We start from the raw sequence: 22,065 nt of genomic DNA, 5'->3' as shown, positions 1-22,065 counted from the left end.
GCGGTTCTGATTCTGCCCTTGTTAATTCTTGCCAGTGTTTTTGGCTTTGTCGGTCGCCACCGCTTACGGTACCGATGCCAGCCCATGCTGCCAAGAAGAGCCCTGCCCACAGTGTTTCCTCTGCTACTCAATTCAATGCACTATATACCTTATTAGATTTTAAAAATAAAATCATAAAAGTCGAACACAGTAAAATACATTAATTACATAGCTACAGCAATAAAAGAACAAGCACAAGGTAGCTAGCTTTTTAAACACCAGGAAGATACCATATAAAAAATGGCACACTGTAAAGGTAGGTAAAATCTGTAAATACAATAACACCGGTCTTACTTGATTATATTTCATGGTCACTGTTTAAATGTATGTCCCAAAAGGCTGTACCTGGTAGAAATCATGACTGTGTGCAAAGAATTGCTTATAGATCTGTTGTCACGTGCACATATGGGCAGGGTAGAGTCCCTATAGCAGCCAAGGTTAGAAAACATAACCCTAGGGAATAGGTTGAATCTGAAAAGGGTCAGCAATCTTCGATGGTAGCTAGACATATCCCAAGCACGGTAAGGGTCCATACCAGTCACAGTTTTCACCAGTTTCGCGTGGCGTACTGATTGTTTGCTCTGAGCTAATGTTTCACGATCTGCTGCCATCTTATCTCTTAACACTTGTTTCACCCACGCGTAATCAGGTTTTACAATACGATTTGGGTCTGAGTATAGCTCAGGTCTCCCTAAGGTTTTCAAGGTGTTTAATACATAATTTAACCAGGGAATTTGTGAAAATTTGTCCGGGGCCATGCAATCGCAAACAATTAATCTGTTGAGTTCAAGCTCACCCTTCGTCCACATAGAAATCCAGAGCAACAAAGGGCGAAAACATATTAAGTCAGTGACGTAGTCCATACCCAGCTCATTATGGACTACTTCAGAGGATGTACTTTGTGAGACCCTTAAGAGCCCCTAAGAAATTCATTTTCAGCAATTTGATTTGGGACAATAGTCCCAGATCCCACAGCCATAACTGACTCTGGGGCATTTCAGCAAGGGCCAGCGATAATTATCGCTCAGTGCTCTTAGCGTGAGGATAATTATCGCCGGCCAACTCTGAATTTTATCGCAGACATAGCGTGCTATTAGCAACGCTTATCTCAAAAGCGATAAAATTCCGAGCGCAAGCTGCCCAATGTGCGATTATCGCTGGAAATCCAGCGATAATCACACAACTTTTGGCGATAGCTTGCTGATAGGGCCTCAAATACTTAGCCATGATATCCACCTTCCATAGGATATCATGGCTAAATCAGTTTCAAAGCAGGCGTAAGGAAAGTAGCGATAACAGAGGTTATCATAGCGATAACAGAGGTTATCGCTACCTTTCTTGTCGCCATGCTGCTTTGCGATGCAAAGATGGGCGTTAAGGGAAATGGCGCTCAGGCAAGGTGTCAAGCGACAGTGTGACCTTGCTGATTAGCCGATGAAATTATCGGCGCTTTTCGTCCGTAAATGGACGCAAAAGCGGCGATCATTTTTTATCGCCTGCTTGCTGATATGCCCCTCTGTCCTCTGCTACTCTGATTTATCGCAGGAACCAGATTTAGAGGCTCCTGAATATTTTCGGGGGAATGACAAAGTTATTGATGTTTTCTGTGATTCGAACAATAGAATCTTCCACAGTGGTAATAAAGCCCCTTGACAGTCACTGATGCCTCAAGAACAAGGATGTGATGTGGTCCGGAATTGTTGATGTGGAGAGGCTGTGGTCCATCGGCTAGACTGCCGTCTTTGGTGCTGGAAACCAGGGTTCGAGCCTCGGGTCGCGTCCACATCTTGTGATTCTGGGCAAATCACTTAATCTCCCCGTGCCTGAATGTGTAACGTAACCGGTGCTTATGTAAGGTGCTCCAATACCTTTGTGTCGAGTTCGCGCTATATAAAATCTGCAAAAAATACACATTACTGCAGATTGCCCACGCCCACCTGGAATGGCATCTGCTAACATGGTTTCGGTTTCTCAGAGAACAACTGGGTCACTCTGAAGTCCACGGCAATGCCATTATCACCGCCCTCACCCTATTGCTGTGCTGGGACTTTTCAAGAAAGAGCTAGACTTTTCTCTGTGGGATGTTTGAATATTTTCTCTGAACTCCTAGTTTAGCGTGTATACCTTCGGGTCTCCTGTATACACTACTATGGAATTAAGGACATTAAACCAAACAAAGCATGGTCAATCTTTTTAGACTTTTCTCCCAACTGCTGAGTGACATTGGTCAGTGAGACAGCATATTGAGTTTGGAAACAAATCCCGAGGTGCAAGGTAAAAAAAACCAAAAAAACACCTACACACAAAAGATTAAAGAATAAAAAAGAAAACAAACTGTTAAGTGTTTAAATTTCTGTTTTTCAGAAGGAGAGAGCAACCCATAGTTTTCTGCCCTCTTTATATAGCACAGTGAACACAGGCCCATCATAAAACTACATATAGGCACATGTGATGTCAAACTCCCCTAAAACCTTAGCTGTTGAAATGTTAAGGCCCCTTTCCTGCTAAGGATACTGAAAACTGTAGGATGAAACAAATCTGTGCAGCAGGAGGGTCCATATACTGAGCAAGGCACCATCGTGTGACCACTATTCTCCTGCTAGAACTTAACCATCGGGTAGAGGGGTATCTCACTGATGGTAAAACCTCTCACTTTCTCATAATGGTCATATGACGAAAAGGCTGGCCACTAAAAGCCAAGTTTAAGTTCATGCAGTAGGTTGGCATGAAACATCCAGCCCTGGTCTTCAATAGGATATTCTCTCTTCAGTGGACTAGGTCGGTACTGCACAGTCGAGACAGAGAAGGTTTAGTTACCAAAATCATGTAGCCCAATCTGGGATAGCGAGTAGGACACAAGCTTTGTAGTATGAAATCTTGAGTAGGGAAGGAAGTAAAGCATAGTGAAGAAGATATGTCTAAGACCATGCACGTGCTGAGTAATTCACATTTTCTTTTCACCGAGTGGCAAAAAAAAGTCCTATGGCAAGCTGCCCCAAGGTAGGAACAAATGTACTTTACACAAACTAAACTTAAAGCAAAAGGATTCTTCTCTCCCTAGGTCGACGGGAAGGTTCTTAGATTTATATAGTTTGTGTAAAGTTCTGTGTCAGAGGAGATTTAGCCCATCCTCAACAGCCCCTCTTCACTCCCCTTAATTTGTTTATAGAACAAATGTACACCACCTTCTGAAATGATCTGTGGCCTCCACAGTGGACGACTGGTGATTGAATGATAGGTAGTCTAGATGAGCTTGCCAATTCGAGAGGGAGACAGACGTTACCGACTGTCACTTGAGGGGGTGGGATTCGGAAAGGACAGGTTACCCACCACTGCAAAGACTGAACCGGGCGGGAATTAAAAGTACTTGAAAGAAGCTACCTCAAGCACCACTGTAATTGGCATCCGGCAGTAAGCATTAGGCCTGGAAGACAAACTCCTCAAGCTTTTTGATGAGGAGATGCTTCAACACTGGAAATCATTAACCTTTCTCTCCTTGGCTGGAAAAGGCTCAAAGTTGGATGGTCTTCAGAAGTTCACCAGTGAGTTATATGCAGTGGCGTGGGAAAAGATAGGACTTATCGTTCACCAATCTTTCCAACTTCTGAAAATGCAGAGATGTGCAGGTGCAGAACAGCATCTGCAACATGACTGGGGAAAGGGCTTTTTTTACTTCTCAAATTGTTGTATTCACTTTTTAAATAAAAAAGACAGCAGAAAAATAAACAAAAACAATATTTGTCACATTAGTTGCAGCGTCTACTGATCCTAACATTCACAGAGTAAATCTAGAAATGCTGCATTCAAAAGGATTGAGAACAAAGCACTTTTAATCATATGATAATATGAGTCAGAACATCTGTGAGCAAATATTATATGTAGAAATGTAAGGAGAAAAATCAACCTCAAAAACTGTAAAAAATACAAAGAAAAGAAAGAAAAAACATGAAAATAAATCAACACCATTATGAACCACGAAAGAGACATATCAGGTTGCATTATGATGGCGGGTGAAAAGCCATCTGACAGCTCGTTGGAGGCTTTCTGCCCGACATCAGTGGTGTCCATCCGACTGGCGTACTACGATACTGGTGGTCGGAGGGGAACTTGCGGGGGAATACCACTGCACTTCCGACAGGCTCACAGAGCAGTTCGGGCGGATCGTAATCCTCAAAATGGAGCTAGTGCCTGCTCAGGCACTACCAGTTGGGAGTATGATCCACAATATGGGTCGGATACACCTACTTGAGGAGGCAGAACTGGCACACATTCAGCTAACCAACGTAATGGAAGCAGCGAGGTGCCTCTGGGTGTCGCGGGGGAATACCATTGCTCTTCCGACCGGCTCACAGAGCAGTTTGGGGCAAAGGGTGGATCGTAATCCCCAAAATGGAGGCAGTGCCTTCTCAGGCACCACCGTGGGGATTACGATGCATGCTTCCCACAGCCTTTCTATGGCGGTCCGACCGGCACAGACAGGCTGTCAGAAACAGACTTTGTGGGCCCCTAGCAGGCCCCACCCCCCCAGCACTCAGCTATCGGCCCTTGGGGGCACCTGTGATACTCCCCTAAACATCCCTGCATCAAGTGGCAGGCACTGCATGGTGCCTGGCAAAAGGTGCATGGATGTTTCAAAACATCAATTTTTCTATTGCAGCTTGTGCTGCGGCCATTTTATGGCCGCCGCAGAAGCTGCAATGGGAAAATGGATGTTTCTGACCACCCATAAGGCGGTTGTATCCTAATTCTAATAGTCAGGCAGATTAGATCCCACTACGGTGTCGGTCAGATGCTCAGCCGACCGACATCATTATAGAGGCCTTAGCAGTCTATTAAAATAAATCAAACTGGAGCTAGCAGCATATCCTCAATATGTGGGTGTAAACACTCATCACAGGATCAGAAAGTATCCACAATATCACTAAAAAGCCTGCATGAAAACAGACGGACTTAAAACTTCTAACTCTCAACTCTACTTTTTCTTTCAAAGGACTCCATCCTCTGCGTGCCTCCATTCTCAGATTACAGGCTACTTTAAATCACATGCATATTTGGCTTAAATCTTACTTTGTATCTCGGCAAGTTGCCCACACCTTATTTCAAAGATCACAACCTACCCTTTAAAAGGCATACCCTATACCCTAAAAATACCTAATCTCCTCTAGCTCATCTATTAATTCCACCAGCCAATACATGAAAGTCCTATATCACCCCCTCACACAGAAAAGGTTGCACCCAAGTCCTACTGATGTAATCTACCATAAAGGAACTGGAGTAAAGGCCTTGAATGGTTCTTGTAGAGCACAAGTCCCAATAACCAAAAATAACTAAAAACAAAATTACTAACCTTGGCACCTGGAGCAGTGTGCGGCCCAGCGTAAAAGCACAGCAATGCCTCTTAAGCAGTAGTAAGTGCTATACAATGTAAATACAATACGATTTATAACCTGCGCTAAAACGAATACCATAACTCTTATAAGTCAGACAGTCAGGTGTAGTTCATTCAGGATGCTTAATAATTACTTTTACTCTTGACACACTTACACTCTCATGTCAATCACCCAGTACTATACCAGTCCACAGCAATAAACCACTGATCGCCAACTGAACAGGCATGGAATAACTCAAGAGATCTGCTGCATGCTGCTGGGCAACAGTGGACTCTAATTTTGTCCAATACTGCAGGTCCCTAATACAGTTGCTTAACGAAACTTGAGGGGGTCTCCCCTGCAAAGTGCACAGAGGGGCTCCCCCACACTCTGGGCCCAGTCAAGAATGGTCAGGCCAGGGGCCTGCCACCCGTGCACAGTGCCGGAGGGAGCCCCATGGAGCTCAGGGGCTTTCGGGCTATTGTTATACCTGTGCTCAAATAGCAACATACTCCAGCCACTTCTTGGCATTTCTCTCCAGCACTCCACACTTTAACCAATGCCTGCTCAGGACCATAAACTTTAAACAATAGATCTCAGAATGGACAACCCAGTGAAGTAACCAGCTAAGTGGACTATGAACATAAGAAATACCCAAAATGGGACCTGCAGGGCTTCTCAGAGCTGACAGCATACTGAAAACGTAAACTGTGCGTCTATCTCTCACACTGCTAATCGCTGCGTCCCATAACACGATAACCCCACCTCGGTGGTCCTCAAACACAACATGGAAACACTTCCCATACAGGATCTAAACAAAGACAATAGACTTCCAACCAAAAACCTACACAGTGCAGTGTGCTACCCATGCTGACAAGTGCTTCGGCATCCTACATGGGGTAGTAAGCGCTATATAAATGTTGCAATACAATAGAAACAGTCCACTCCGCAAGCTGTAGTGATTGACACCCAGAAGGTGGACGAGAGCGTCATGTGTCTAGTTCAGGGTCCATAACCGCATTGAAGGCCCCCGCCTTTGACTAGCGTTCCCACAGTTGACCACATCATAAGTGTAGTTAAGCTTTGCAATTTATCCTCGATCATAGTTGGGCAGACATATTTCAACACTAATGACGATGTGTGGCCCTCTGGGTACCTTTAAGAAGGATGTAGCTGCTTAGTGTCCACCTCAGTCTGTTGAATCACCATGGGGAAGGATGTATGAAGGAGAATCGCCAACACTCTGGAGCCAGAAGTAAAGCCTGCATGGTATAACCTATCAAATCCTGCCCCCCCAGAAAGGCACAAATGTTTCCCAAGAGGTGGGGTGCTTGCAATATTAGACCTTGCGGGCTGTGTCGTTTTACAAACCGCATGACCGCACCCCACTTGATGTGATTGAGTCCATTTACATTCCAGAGGAGGAACCGAATCCCTCTCAAATTACCCTATATCCTCCCTCCAAAGTTGTATAGAAAATGGTCATCCTGTACTGGTGGGGAAAAACCTGTAGAGCACCTATCCTTGAATTAAAGACAATGATAAAAATGAACGTCACCCCCCCCCCCCCCCCCAATTCCCACCTCTATAAGCCACAATCCCCAGAAGCATCTGTCCACCCACCATTAATGCAAATAACCTGACAGTGGCGTAGAGATATAGTCAGCAAGTACAATTAGTTATGCACCCCAAAAGGAAGGCTCATAACAAAGAAATAGAATTGTGGTAGTGCTAAGTCTACAACAACCGTCTCCCCATCTGACAGCAGCTGGGGCAGCCTTGGGATGAGAGTAGTGGTGTCCTCAGACAGATGTCGGCTACAGACTCTACAAGGCAACTGCCTACAGGATCCTTGGTTGTCCCCGGCCCATAGAGGATCTGCCAGGGAAGGTGGGTAGTCCTTTTAAGGTTTGATCGCTCTTCGTCCTAGTCTCAGACACTGTCAGACAAATCAAAGAAGTCAGTCTGAACCCCAAGGATCACCTTCAATTTAACAGGAAGTGGAGCATGTATTTACTTTGCATCACTTTTAACTTTTGTTTCACCCTAAAGGAAGGAATGTAGTTGCTGCTGAACTTTGAAAATAGTCCGGGAAGATCACCACCGTTGCAGGCAGGGCTACAGTGCAACTGGTTTATTTTCTGGGTTCTCAACACAACGTCCTGGTCTGGTGAAGTTAGGGCAATGATCAGCAGCAGGGGCCAGGGATCGGAGCCCTCTCTCGACTAGAACGCAGGGTTATAATCCTCAGCTAACACTAAGGCCTTGAAGAATTGTGTTGGTAATGGGCAGTCCGATCGCCCATGTATGCGGACTAGTCGGATATCGTTTCTTCATGAGCGTCCATATGCATCTTAGACATGGGCCTCTAGCTAGCAGACTGTTCTTTGAAGAACCCCAATTGTTGTCCAGAATGTTTGGATGGAATTCTTGGCCTCCGATACTCAGCCCTCAACCACTGTGACCGGATTAACTGTGTTTCTCAGGTCTTGTTTGAGCAAAGAAAGGCCAATGCACAGTTCACCGAGCTTGCCCTCTAGAAAATTGTGACCCTGCAATATTATTTAAAGATGACATATATAATGTTACAGAGATGTGCAAACAAGACACTAACCCCAGGGAGAAGGGTGGGTGCATGTAAATCTACAGCACTGCAAGCTATGAACAGATGCATCCAGGGTGAGTATCCTAGTCCTTTCCAAGCATGTGTGGCTGTAGATACACATGCTCTGCATATAAGCAGTACTTCCATAAGCAATGGTTAGTCATTGGAGGGAGCAGATGTCTGAAACAAAGTTAATATTATTTGGCCAACTCAGAGTCTCTCAGCAGGAAAGAATATCCACATAGTAGTGCTTGGTAAAGGTGTGTGGAATTGACCATGTAGCTGCTTTGAAGCCGACAGCTATGGGAACATTTCCTAGAAATGTCATGTTGCCCACTTTTTCCTACGTCGAATGTGGTCTGGGAGGTGGGATGTAGGGAACCCTTTGTGCTTTAAAGTAATGTTTGAATACTTTCAAGATCCATCTACCTTTGCCACCTTTAGATATTGGGTAACCTTTACGCCTTTAGCAAAGGCTACAAAAAGCTGCTGAGTTTGTTAATACTTAACATTGCGGACGGTGCTGCTGGCTGCAGCACCGTTTCAATGCTAAAATGCCATGCTGTGCATTTCCCTGCACTACGTGGCAGGCACCACGTGGTGCCTGCCAGGCAGTGCAGGGAAATGCAGTGGGGTACCATGGGTAGTACCCCCCCCCCCCCCCCCCCCCCGAGTGCAACACCCCCAACACTGAGGGGGCCAGCAACAGGCCCCCAAATCCAGCCTCTGCCTGTGTTTTCGCAGTGGGATGACCGCCGCGAAAAGACAGGCGGAAAGGGATATCCTAATCCCTATGCTGGCCTGTGTTTTGGTTCCGCAAAGCGGGCGGAAAAGGACCGCCTTGCGGAACCGTGGTGGACAGACTTTCCGTCTGCCGGGGACAGATTGGGATTCCTACCACCATCCTAATTCGGCAGTGGGAATATCCTGTGTGATGGCGGAAGGACCACCACCCTAATGACCCCCTTAGTCCTGTCAACATGGTATATTAATTCTATTTTAGCATCTAGGGTGTGAACAGGTAAAATCGGTAGCTCAATCGTTTGGTTAACATAGAACGGAGGATAACCCTATCCTGATGGACCTGGATAAAGAGTTCCTGCAAAGTGAGGGCTTGCATCTTACTTACACACCCTAATGAAGTACTTTCTAAGAAAGGAAGTGCATAGGACATGAATGCAATAGCTCGAATGGGGGATCTGTAAGGCTAGTGAGTACTATGTTGACGTTCCACAGAGGGACAGGTGGCACTTTAGGTGGAATCACTCTTTTAAGGCCTTCCATAAATGCCTTAGAGACAGGAATTTTGAACAAGGTGCTCTATTTTGTGTATATGCGTCAATTGCTGCAACATGTAGGCGTATGAGAGCGTATGCTAATCTTGATTTTTAAAGGTGAATTAACTAAACAATATCTTGGCCAGCATGTTTAAAAGGGTCTAAACTCTTGGAGTAACAATAGTGGACAAAGCTTTTTGAAATTAGCTGTGTAGCAAGCCTTAATGGTAGTCCTTTGCACTTCCTACAAAACATCCATTTACTCTTGTGGATTTTACTAAACAAGTCCCAAGACCTCAGGTGCCAAATTGCTAAAATGAGCTTCCATTTGGCTGGATGTCGGATTCTTGCCTTGTTTCAGACCATGGATCTAGATTTCTGATTTTGCTTTGTTCCAGAGTGAAAAGGTACTGCCCGCAAGAGAGCTTCTTGTGTGGGCTTCTTAACATCTCAAGGAAGGTGGAGAACCACTGCCCTTGTGGAAGCTACCAGGATAGGAGATGTTTGCTGGAGCTTCCAGACCATGTATGGCAGGAGTGTGAGATGAGGAATCCCCGATATGTTCATCCATAGGGCATTGCCCATAGATCATGGGTGTGGAAACTGGAGGCAAAGCTATGTCATTTTCATGTGTGGCGAAGAGGTATATTTGCAGAAACAACCAGCTCTGAAAGTAATGCAGTAGGACTTGTGTGTGGAGTTCCAACTAGCGGATCCATTAGTGCTGAGCAGGTCCAGAAAGTCCTATACCACTTCCTGGAGGTATTCTGCTAAAAGATGCATTGGATGGTGAATCTCCCAATGCCAAAACCTCTGCGTCAGATCTGACAGCCATAGTGAGCGGGTGGCCCAGTGTCTGGAGGTAGCATGGTGGTCACGTTGTTCTTAATCAATACTACCTCCCCCTAAATGTTTTGAAAGACAGCTTTACCGCGTGTGTTTGATTGGAGAAGCTTGAGGTAGGTCTTGTGAAACCAGTTGCTGGGGCGAACGATACACCCTGAACTGTGATGTCGAGGAGATGCACCCCCAGCCAGAGAAGCATCCCTTGTGAGGGTCACTTGCAGAACAGGGACCATACAAGACCTCACCTGCAGGAGATGGTTGCTGTTCCACCATTGCAGAAAAGTGATGAGTACTGGTCTTCTATACCGACGCTAGATCCAGTATTTTACCCTCCGCAAGTGCCCACTGTCAATAAACACTGCGGTAGCAAACACATGTGTAATCTGTCATTTGAGACTATGGTTATGCAAGAAGCCATTACCCCTAGAAGATGCACGACTGTTCCGACTAGGAGATGACGATTTGGCTCAAAAAGAGGCAATAACTGCTAGAAGGAAAGCACTCTTTGTGGATTGGGTTAAGCCTGGACTGTAACAGCATTTTGAATCGATCGCCAAGAAAGGTTGGATTTGGGGTATTTTTTCTGAACCCCAATTTGTGACTAACAAGATGCCTGCTTGAGTGTATGCCAAGCATTGTCTGCCGGCGCCCTTGATCAGTCGATCGTCTAGGTAGAGGGAATATGTGTGTCCCTCCCACTCCTGACAAAGGCAGCTATTGTGGCTAAAGAATTTGTGATTATTTGAGTTGTTGTAACCCCGAAGGGTAGTACCTTGAACTGATAGTGTTGTCCAATTACCACGAAGGTAGCACAGTTGAACTGGATGTACGAGTACGTAGTAGTAGGCGTTCTTCTGTTCGATGCCGGTGATAAAGTCTCCTTACCGTAGAAGCAGGATAACATCCCGGAGAGTGGCCATATGGAAACATTCCGACAGGATGCACATGTTGAGGCAAGAGATCGAGGATTGGCCTTAGCGAGCCACTCTTTTTGAGGATCAAATAGTACAGGGAGTACACCCCCTTGCTGTTGAATTGTGAAAGTATTGGCACTGTAGCCCCTGGTAAAGGAGTGCTTGAACCTCTTCTTGAAGACATAGGTGTTCCGCGCTTAGAATGAGTGAGCAGGGTTGACTGTTTGGTGGGGCTAAAATGAGTTCTAAGCTGTGATCTCTTCTCAATGAGGAAAAAACCCCTGAAGTCTTACCCAGACAGCTGTAGTACAATCAGGGGAGGAATGAGAGGCATGCCTGTTTTGTGGCAGCAGCTTCTTTGTTGGGAGTGTTTCTGCCTTTACCTGGGTTGGAAATGGCCCTGTAAAAGCCTCCCCGCCCCCGCCCCCCTCCCCCTCCCCTCCCCCTCCAGTACAATCTGTCTGCTTACTGGTGGTATGACTGATGCTGGCACTGGTATGATTGATTGGTGGAGTTCGGTGAAAGTAGCTTTTGATGTGCCCCTGTATTGATGCCTCAGAAAGGAGCCCAATAGTGTTTGGAGGGCCCTCATGCTCTTGACAATCTCTAACAGTTTAAATTTTTCTTAACAGTTTCTAAGAGGTGTTCCCTATTAAATGGGAAACTGACCAAATGTTGCTGCACTTCCGGCTGTCTGCGTAGAATGACTGAAGTGCTAACCTCCATGGCTGCCCTAGCTGTGGGATTCAACACACACCTTATTGGAATTAGAAATAATGTTACCTTAGGAGAGAATCTCCACCCCCCGTTTTCTGTTCAGGAAGATGTTGCAATAGGCCTTCCATCTCCTCCCACTGTACCCCCATCATACCTAGCGAGGAGGTCTAGGGAGTTTGCAAGCTGCCAATAAGTGGCGGCTCCCTACTGCCCCTCCTGTAGCATCCATCCTTATTTGGTGGGAGCATCCCTTGTGGCTTGTGCAGAGTCTGTTTACAGGCAAAGTGCTCCACAAGGGAGTCTGGAGACACATGACCTCTAATGTATATAGGGTCAGAGTAAGAAGCCTTGTACTTCTTTTCCACTCTAGGGGTGACCAGCTGCAAGTGATAAAGGGGACGCTCGTGGTTTGAGCATCCCCTATAGCACTGGCAGGAAGTGTATAGACAGTTCAGACCTAAATAAGGTTTCTATGAGGAAGTTCTTTTCCTCTGGAATGGTATGTACCTTATGTCGAAATCCTCTCTAGAACCTACATCTTGATCCCCCTGTGGAGCATCCCTTGGACACTTGTATCCCTCAGGAGGTATGTAAGGCCTGGGGCTGTGAGTGTTCGAATACAAATGTGGAGACCCAGGTGGAGAGTGAGAGAAAGACTATGTGGAAGTCACTTCCTGTGGAGCTGGTGTTGGAGGAAGTAGATGCAAGTTGTGGAAGAGCGCTAGCGCCAGCATCCTTGAAGCACTTGGGTTGCGGTGCACTGTCTGAAGGAATGTCCAATGGAAGCAGCTCCTCAAAACATGCGCCAGTTGTTTCTTGGGGATGGACTTAGGGATGTTAGAGCAGAGGTACTCAACTGTGGGGCGCGTTCCTGGAGGTCCATGGATGCATTCACAGGGGGGAACAAATGTCTCAGTAAAAACTTCTAAATGAAGATGGCCAGGAAGTGTTCGCGTTTCCAGGCTGCCTTCATTTACATGAAGTGTGTGAGGTGCTGCCGTGGTTTAGACCATCAATTTCTCTCTCAAGCAGAGGCGCTGCACAGTCGCAACTAACAATTCAGGAATTGATGCTTGGCAAAAAAACGTAATATTTAAAAAGTATTTTGTTGTTTTTGTTCACCTTCAGGCAACTTTCTATAAAATAAGAAGTTTTAAATGAAAACGAATTAGTTGGAAGTACACTCTTGTAGGTTATGAGATCACAATTGGATAACACAACCACTGCCGATGTCAGTTTGCGAGATTTTGAATCCCGATTGGCGCAGTGCAGAATAGGGACTAGTGTATTTATAGTGCTATGAGGTCCCAGCCTGCAACAAAAAGAATCATGGATATGTTAAGTCATTTTAAAATTGTATTGCACACAGTAAGATAGACTGCCACAAAATGATTGAATGTTTAAGATAAAACAGCTGCTTTAAATAAAAACTTATTAGGAATAAGCAGCCAGACAGTACCTGGTGCAAACATTTTTATAAGTTCATATAAAAGACACATTACAAAACTCAGCACTTTTAGATTACCTCTCAAAAATAATAAAACTCTCATCATGAATCTTCTAGTGACTTCAAATATTAAACCCTATATTTTTTTTCCCAGCCAGCATTTACATTTTGTGAGTAACCAATTGCACACAATCCCCTTTCTTTTCAGGTAAGTGATGGCCCAACGAATGGGGTGCTGTGGGGACTAATTTTTAGGTCGAGCTTGGGCAGCCCATGCGCTGCTCTGCGAGGCATGCTGTATTCGAGTATGGACTTGAAGCTGCCCACATTTGTCATGGTCCTTCGTAAATGCTGGCTTCTGATTCGTTAATAGGCTAGTTAGTCCCTCCTTAGTAGCGCCAAGTCTTCATTTGTAACCTCCCATGAGGACTGGTCCTTTTACTTCTGTTGCACAGTAGGTCTTATTTAGTCTGCAAACACTATTTTCTTTATTGAATTGTTCTTACTGTAGGAAGGACATGCTTTTCTGCAACATTCAGCGCGCTTTTACTTTCCAAGCATCCCAGGACAATAGCGGCCGCTTCTTTGAAATGAAATCGGTCTCGTATTTACAAGAGTTTGAGCTATTGACATTGTAAATGACATTTACTTTTATGTGTTAATTATCAAAACAATAAAATACATGCATGTACAATGCCAATAGCTTAAACTCTCGCAAATGCGAGACCTATTGCATTGCAAATGCTTGTTTGACTTACAAATGGGCAGAGACTGCTTCATTCAAGAGATGTCCTTAGGAAGGTGGCAGAGTATTCAGGCACATTTATTTAAATTGACCATCATTAGTGCAGCAATTTCAATGGCGCAGGTGTAGTAATGGGATGGTGCACTACACCCCAATTATGCTAGTTACCAGTAAAAAAGGTGGGCGGGGAGCCATATTCCCTGCTGGAATTGTGGACCAGGTCACTTGTGCTGGGAACAGTTCGCAGGCAACAGTGGGTTGAGATTGTTTTGGCTTTCCCCTGTTTAACGCAAAGGGGCAGACCACCTGATTTGGACCTCAGGCCTTGGAGCGATGGCCTAGTGGAGTAGTCAGTGAAATACCCATCAATGGTGCTGCACATGCAGTAGTGGAACTGGGGCCCAAGGTCCCAACTAAACCCCAATTATGGTTGTTTTACTATCCTTCCTTGCTTGCACTAGGGCCCAGTACACCATTCCTGTGCCAGTGTTACTATGGGCCTCGGACCAATGGCCAAAGAGAGGGTACAAGTGAAGCAGAGGAAACACCTTAGCTTAGGCCTCAGAGAAATGGCAAAGAGGGGATGGGGCAAGATGGAGGCCCATTTTATAGCAAGCAGCAGGAGAGACGGCCTGCTTCAAAGGGCAGTAGTTCTCATTATTGATGCAGGTGCATTGGCACTGGGGTCCAGGAGAGTGAAGGGTCTACTGCATCACAGTTATGACTGTCTTACTTTACAATGGAGGCTCATTATCCTTGCTAGCATTAGGGCTGACGGCACCCTTGCAGGCAACATGTGGGAGCTAATTTCAAGTTTGTTTCGAAACTGGAGTGATGGCCAGGCCTGGTGGGGGAGGGGGAAAGAGGCAGAGGAGATAGCTATTCAGTGATGCAGCTGCCATTAGTGGAGCAGTTGCACTGGAGATGAGGAGCTCTAATCACCCAGATTATGGGAAGTTGTGTTATTTGGTCAATATCCAATATTGTTTGATTTATTTGCTCCTTGCCATTTATTGTTGATTATGAGCTACAAAAAAGCATCTCTGAAAAGGATCTCATAGGCCCGCCCCTTCGAAAGGGGGGAGGGGGCACTTCAAAACATTTGACTTAATGGGACTCAGAGCAAAAAGGTTTGAAGACCACTATGTAAGGGTCTCAAGAACAGATCTTGCCCATTTGTGAATATATAGGTTGGCGGCGTTGCCTTTCATCCAGCTCTTCCAACAGTCTCTCTAGAATCTACCTTGAAGGATCATTGTAACCAGTGGCTGGTTGTGGTTGCAGGACTAAAGGTGGTTTTGAAGCCTACATGGCTTTTGTGGTCGCCTGTGGTTTTAAAGCAGGCTTTGAGGTTGATGATTTCTTAAAGTGCAAAGCATGCATCTACCCATTGGGGTCATGGGGCCTCAATGGCAGTTTGGTTTTGTCAGAGGCTGTGGAGGCATTGAGGTGGAACAGTCTTGTGTGTTGGGCTGGATGCCCAAGACCCCAAAGGACGAGGCTCCACCTAAATGAGTGCTTGTTTGGATTTGTGTTGTCTGGTCCATACACACAATCCTCAACATCGATGTGGTCCTGGGACCTGTGGAAGAAGGTCCACAGACTCTTCAGATGTAATTGTTTGCAGACTGGTATAATGTGCAGCCAAGTGCTGTGACTCTATGTTCTCCTCCTTGGTCAGAAGGGGGTTCAGCTCACCAAAGATGTCAGGCATGGTCTCTATAGAATGTCACTGCATGGTGAGGTGTGATAGGTGGCGATCCTTTTATTGTCAGAGGGTCTTTTTGCAGCGAAACACTAAGCAGAACGTGCACTCAATCCTGTGATCTGGGAAGAGGCATCAGTTGCTGAACTCGTGGGTGTTGGCCGACTGGTATTGTGACACCAAGGGCACTTTTTAAAGGGTGTCCGTTCCATCAGCCTTCATACCCCTCACACTCTGGAGTCGACTGGAAGGACGATGACTGAGCCCCAGCGGGGCACTGACACCATGACGGCAGAAGAATCGAAGGTCTACATCTAGATGTCCTAACAAATACTGGATTTAAACCATGAAAGCAGACGACAGGAATAAAAAGTTCTACAGCAGGAGCCCGAAAAACATAATTAAACGTTGAGTCCGCAGCGTCCTCAGTACATGGCCAAACTAGATGGCAGAGAAAAACTATTTAAAAATGGAGTCAGTATCTATGTGCATTCCCTATTAAGGGAGGAGTCGCAGCATACCTTGTAACTCAAAAGAATGTCTTCAAAGAAAGAAACTTGTAAAGTCCAAGTCCAATACTAGGTGGCAGGAGTATGCAGAGTGACATAGGCATTTTTGTCTCCATATGCTGCCGCTCCTCTAACCTCCAGATGTAAAGATATCTGAATAGGTTTGTGAGTTGTCAATAAGCACATCTTTACCAGATTTAAAGACCATTAAATTGAGACCTGTCCTGAGACTTTCCCTATTTTTAAGGAGTGAGTTACTTTATTTCTCCACTTTTAATCAGTCTATCGAGAAACAGCTTGCTTATCGCCCGCCCTTGGGATACATTAAGACGAATAAGACGACGTATTTGGGCTGTAAAAAGATATAATATTGAAACCTTTTCACTCAATGTGCGTTGGTAAACTGAGTATAATATTCACCCTTTAAAGATGCTACTATTTTCTTGTTTCTTATAAAAGTAGTCAGCATTTTGGCAGATTTTTATTTCTCACATGCCTTCTTCTTTTCGGTTTGCTACCCAGGTACTAGCCATAGCACTAAGGACTTTGTGGTATCCCTACTTTAGGCCACTCCCCCACCGCGCTAGCTCACCCTGCTAGCGCCGTGTCCTTGGACGCTACTGCCGCGATTTCGAGGCCCTCCTCCATTCGTAGGCTCCCGCCTGCGCCTCATCCCTGGTGGCCCAGGGGTGGGCTCGTGAGTATTCCTGTCTGCACCTGACTGTTGTCTGACTTCGTTTGCGTGCGTTTTTGCTATTATTTAGGTTCCGTCTATTGCGTTTATTTGTTATTCTGCTCATTGTACCCCCTTTGTTGCCCCTGTGCCCCCTCTTGCTGTTAGACCGCTCTCTCTGCCCCTGTGCCCCGTCCGCTTGTTTACTGCGATTCCCCCCTCCCGCCACCCCACGTTTCCCGCCGCTGCCTCCCTGCGGCCCCCCGTGTCCTGATTCGTCCCGCTCCCCCCTCCCAGCTGCTCCTCCCTCGTCCCCCCTCATAATGCAGGCCGCTGGCGCACCGGAAGCAAGCCCGTCTGCGCCTGGCCCGCGCCCAGCGCCAGAACCCCTGGACCCCGCGAACGCCACTACGCCAGACTCCGCTACGACACCAGCTACCTCCACGCACTCAACACCGGCCGAAACCACAGCTGCTTCCAGGCCACCCCGAAACGCACCCATGGACCTTTCTCCTGCCGCAGCTGCAGCTTCACCTGCAACAGAGCTTCTAAACCTTCAAAGACCAGACCCGACCACCTCCTGTGCATTCTTCTGCAAACACGCCATCGAGCTCTGGGACCTGCTCGACACCGCCGCCCCGACGTGGCCTTCCTGACCAAGACCTGGTGGAACGACTCCTCGGCGCCCGACATCACCATAGCCATCCCGGACGGCTCCAAGATCACCCGCAGAGACCGCACCAACGGAATCGGAGGAATAGCCATCGTCCACAAGTCCACCCTCAAGGTCTCCACCCATGCAGAGGACACCCTCAAGACCGCCGAACACCTGCACTTCCAAATCCACACCGACCCAAACACCACCCTCAGGGGAACGCTCATCTACAGACCCCCGGGACCCAGGGCGCCGTTCAGCGACTCCATCGCCGACCTCGCCAGCACCCACGCACTTGCCTCCACGAACTACATCCTCCTCGGGGACCTGAACTTCCACCTCGAGAACAACAACAATGCCAACTCTGCCACCCTGATCGACAACCTGGCAAACCTTGGCCTCAGACAGCTCGTCACCGCACCCACCCACACCGCCAGCCACACGCTGGACCCCATCTTCTCCACAGGCACCCACGTTACCTTCAACCACACCACCGAACTCTACTGGACCGACCACCGCTGCATCCACTTCACCTTCAAGAAGCCAACCACGCACCACCGCACCAAACAACTCCCACGTCGCTGCTGGAGCAAAGTCACCGAAGACCAACTGACCTCCACCCTCGCCCAGAAACCACCGGAGGCCTTCACCGACCCAGACACAGCAGCCCGCAACCTCAGACAGTGGATTGAAGACTGCACCAACACCCTCGCACCACTCAGGAAACCCCCCCCCCCCTCCCCCCCCCCCTCAACCACGCCAGCAAGAAAGCCACAGACGAGCTACAGACCTGTAAACGCGCCTGCCGGAAACTGGAGAAAAAATGGCTCCACGATTGCACACCTGACAGTCACGCAGCCCACAAGGACGCCACTCGTAGACACCAACACCTCATCAGAATGGCCAAAAGATCCTCCTTCAAAAACAGACTGGACAACCACGCACACGACAGCAAAGAGCTCTTCAGCATCGTGAAGGAACTCCCCAACAAGAACTGTGCAACGCTCTGGCAACCTTCTTCCACCAGAAAATAGCAGACATCCACCACAGCTTCAACATCCCGATTAACCCGACCGCACCAGACACCCCCCCCCCCCCCCCCCCCCCGCGAACACCACCTGGACCAACCACCTGACCTCCTGGACCAACGTCAACGACGAAGTAACACACAAGGTCATGATGACCATCCACTCTGGATCACCGTCAGACCCTTGCCGTCACCACGTGTTCAACAAAGCAGACGCAACCATCGCACCCCAACTACGGAAGGTCATCAACGCCTCCTTCGAGACAGCTACATTCCCAGACAGCTGGATGCACGCTGAAATCAACGCCCCCCCTCAAGAAGCCCCAGGCGGACCCCAAGAACTTCCGACCCATCTCCCTCCTCACATTCCCGACGAAGGTCATCGAGAAAATCGTGAACACGCAACTAACCCGCCACCTCGAAGACAACATCATCCTGGACCCGTCCCAGTCCGGGTTCAGACGAAACCACAGCACGGAAACAGCCCTCATCGCCGCCACAGATGACATCAGGCGACAACTCGACAACGGCGAAACTTTAGCCCTCATTCTCCTGGACCTTTCGGCCGCCTTCAACACGGTCTGCCATCGCACCCTAAAAACACGCCGTCAAGAAGCCGGGATCCATGAGAAAGCCCTCAGCTGGACCACATCCTTCCTCTCCGACAGAACCCAGAGAGTCCGACTCCCACCCTTCCTATCTGAAGCCACCAACATCATCTGCGGCGTACCCCAGGGATCATCACTCAGCCCGACGCTGTTCAACATCTATATGGCCCCCCTCACACAAGTAACCCGCCAGCACAACTTCAACATCATCTCCTACACCGACGACACCCAGCTCATCCTCTCCCTCACCAAGGACCCGCACACCGCCAAAACGAACCTCCACGAGGGAATGAAGGCCGTCGCCGAATGGATGCAGAGCAGCCGTCTGAAACTGAACTCAGACAAGACGGAGGTCCTCATCCTCGGTTCCACCCCCTCGGCCTGGGACGACTCGTGGTGGCCTACAATGCTGGGAACGGCACCCACACCTACCGACCACGCACGCAACCTCGGATTCGTCCTCGACTCCTCCCTCTCCATGTCGAAGCAGATCTACGCCGTCTCCTCCTCCTGCTACAACACCCTCCGCATGCTCCGCAGGATCTACAAGTGGATCCCGTCCGAAACAAGGAGAACTGTTACAGGCCCTCGTCAGCAGCAGGCTGGACTACGGCAACTCACTCTACGCAGGAATCCCAGCCAAACACCTGCATCGACTACAACGCATCCAAAACGCCTCTGCACATCTGATCCTCGACGTACCCCGACGCAGCCACATTACCCCCCACCTGAAAGACCTGCACTGGCTCCCCGAGGATCACCTTCAAACTCCTCACCCACTCACACAAAGCACTCCACAACACCGGACCAGCCTACCTGAACGACACAACTTCTACACCCCCACCAGCTAGCTCCGCTCAGCAAACCTCGCCCTCGTTCCTGTCACCCGCATCCAACGAAAGACCACCGGCGGCAGATCATTCTCCTACCGCCGCCAAGACATGGAACACCCTCCCCCACCCACCTACGGCAGACCCAGGACCTGCTCACCTTCGGAAGACATCTCAAGACCTGGCTCTTCGAGCAGTAGTGGTTCCCCCTCCCTTCAGCGCCTTGAGACCCTCACGGGTAAGTAATGCGCTATACAAATTCCCTGATGGATTATAATTCTGTTCCTTTAGAACGCCGATAGTCCTAGAACAAAATATCAAACAAAATGGCTAATTTTGTTGTTCTTAATTTTCATATTCTTTTTTAACCTAATGCTAAGCCTGTAGCAAATCAAAGTATTTGGGTGGAAGAGCATGGATTCTCAATTTCGGTCAGGAAGGGTAGATGAAATTTATATTGAGTTCAGCAGCGGACTCGTCATTTAACCCTTCATTCATTCTCCAAAAGCTTGCGACAGCTGCAACTCACCAAGGCGATAGTAATATCTCACTAGGCATTCATCTCATTGAACTAAGGGTTCAAATTTAAGTTCAGAAACTGGACAGGAGTGCCATCAAATAAGATGGAGTGAGATCTGGAAGAGCGGTTGTGGGAGTTGGAGCAGAATGTGAATTTCCTCACTACTGGATTCAATATTCCTCATGGATATTTAAGAGCGAGGGTCGAATAGAGATCATTCATTTATGGGATTTGGACAATCTGAATTTGCAAACCGACTGTATTCCAGTATCCCATCTTCCTCAGTAGTAGTCACCGACAGTATGCTCGCCTTTGAACCTGTACAGCACTTCATTTCCTTTTGGGCTAGATTTGTACCATAAAGTTACCATATAGATACATATATTAATTTAAAATCCCTACTTAATAAACTGCTGGCCCCAGGAGTGATTTAGTGTCTCCCACAAATATGGCATGCCTGCAGATAGTGCTTAAATGTTGCAAAAAATGTAAATTGGCTCAATTGTTTCTAATCTTGTGGTAAACTAACATCATCCCTGTTCGGATTCAGATTAAATTACTGCGAGTTTGGATCATTTAAAGTAATTACTCAATTTTGTCTTTTTGGCTGCTGTGGAGCATATGATTTCTTGATACAATTTTTTCTCTTAAGGACAGTTTTCCCCATCACCTTTCTTGGTATTTTACAAGAGAATACTACCTTTAAACCTATAACAACAATAAAGGACATGTCGCCTTTGATTAAGACCATAAGTGTTGAGGGGGAGGATCTTGATGACATTCATGTGGTCCGATAGTAGACATTAGGCCACAACTAGGTAGCAGTTTCATGGTACGACAATAAATGAACTGTTTATTAAGAAGTCTCTCTTCGGCAGCAAGAAAGAATAAATGGGGAACCCTGCTGAGCAAAGAAAGGAGGTAACTAGAGCGCAGATGCTCATTTCAGTCGATCCAAACCTTGCATATAAACTGACATGTCAAAATAGAATGAAAGAAAAAAACAAAAAAAATGAAAGCAGTCCACCTCCCACCCATGTACTCATACCAAACCCACAAGAATGTAATCAAGAAAACAGTGAAGGCTGCAAAAACTACCTCAGCCCGCTCCTCCTGGGCGTGTATGTGATACTCAACACTCTAATGCCCCAATGAGTGTGTAATATAGGTGTGACTTACAGTAATACAATACCACATCCTGAATACCATCAATGAGAGCAGACTATTGGGAATGGAAACTTATATGACCTTGGTTTTCTTGGTTCTAAGTAGCTGATCAGACCATTACAGTGATCTCAGGTTGTATTTTTTTTTATATTTTACAGATAAGGAATATTATGTTACGTAGTCTGTGGACTACTATGTAACATGAATTGGTATGAGATCTAATTAGTAACCTGTTACTAGCAGTAATTCAGAAATAAAATGTGAACCTGGAGTTAAAAGTTATGTCCCCCTACTACAAGGTAGGTGTGAAAAACCTGCGAAAGATTAGTAGTTCACTACCAACAGAGAGCCTACACATTGAGAGTTGGCAACGGGGAAACAACTTAGGGTTGCACTTGGCAGAGGCTCAACC

This window comes from Triturus cristatus, chromosome 10 (assembly GCF_964204655.1).
Source record: "Triturus cristatus chromosome 10, aTriCri1.1, whole genome shotgun sequence".
NCBI lineage: Eukaryota > Metazoa > Chordata > Amphibia > Caudata > Salamandridae > Triturus > Triturus cristatus.
This window is presented reverse-complemented; position numbering follows the sequence as displayed.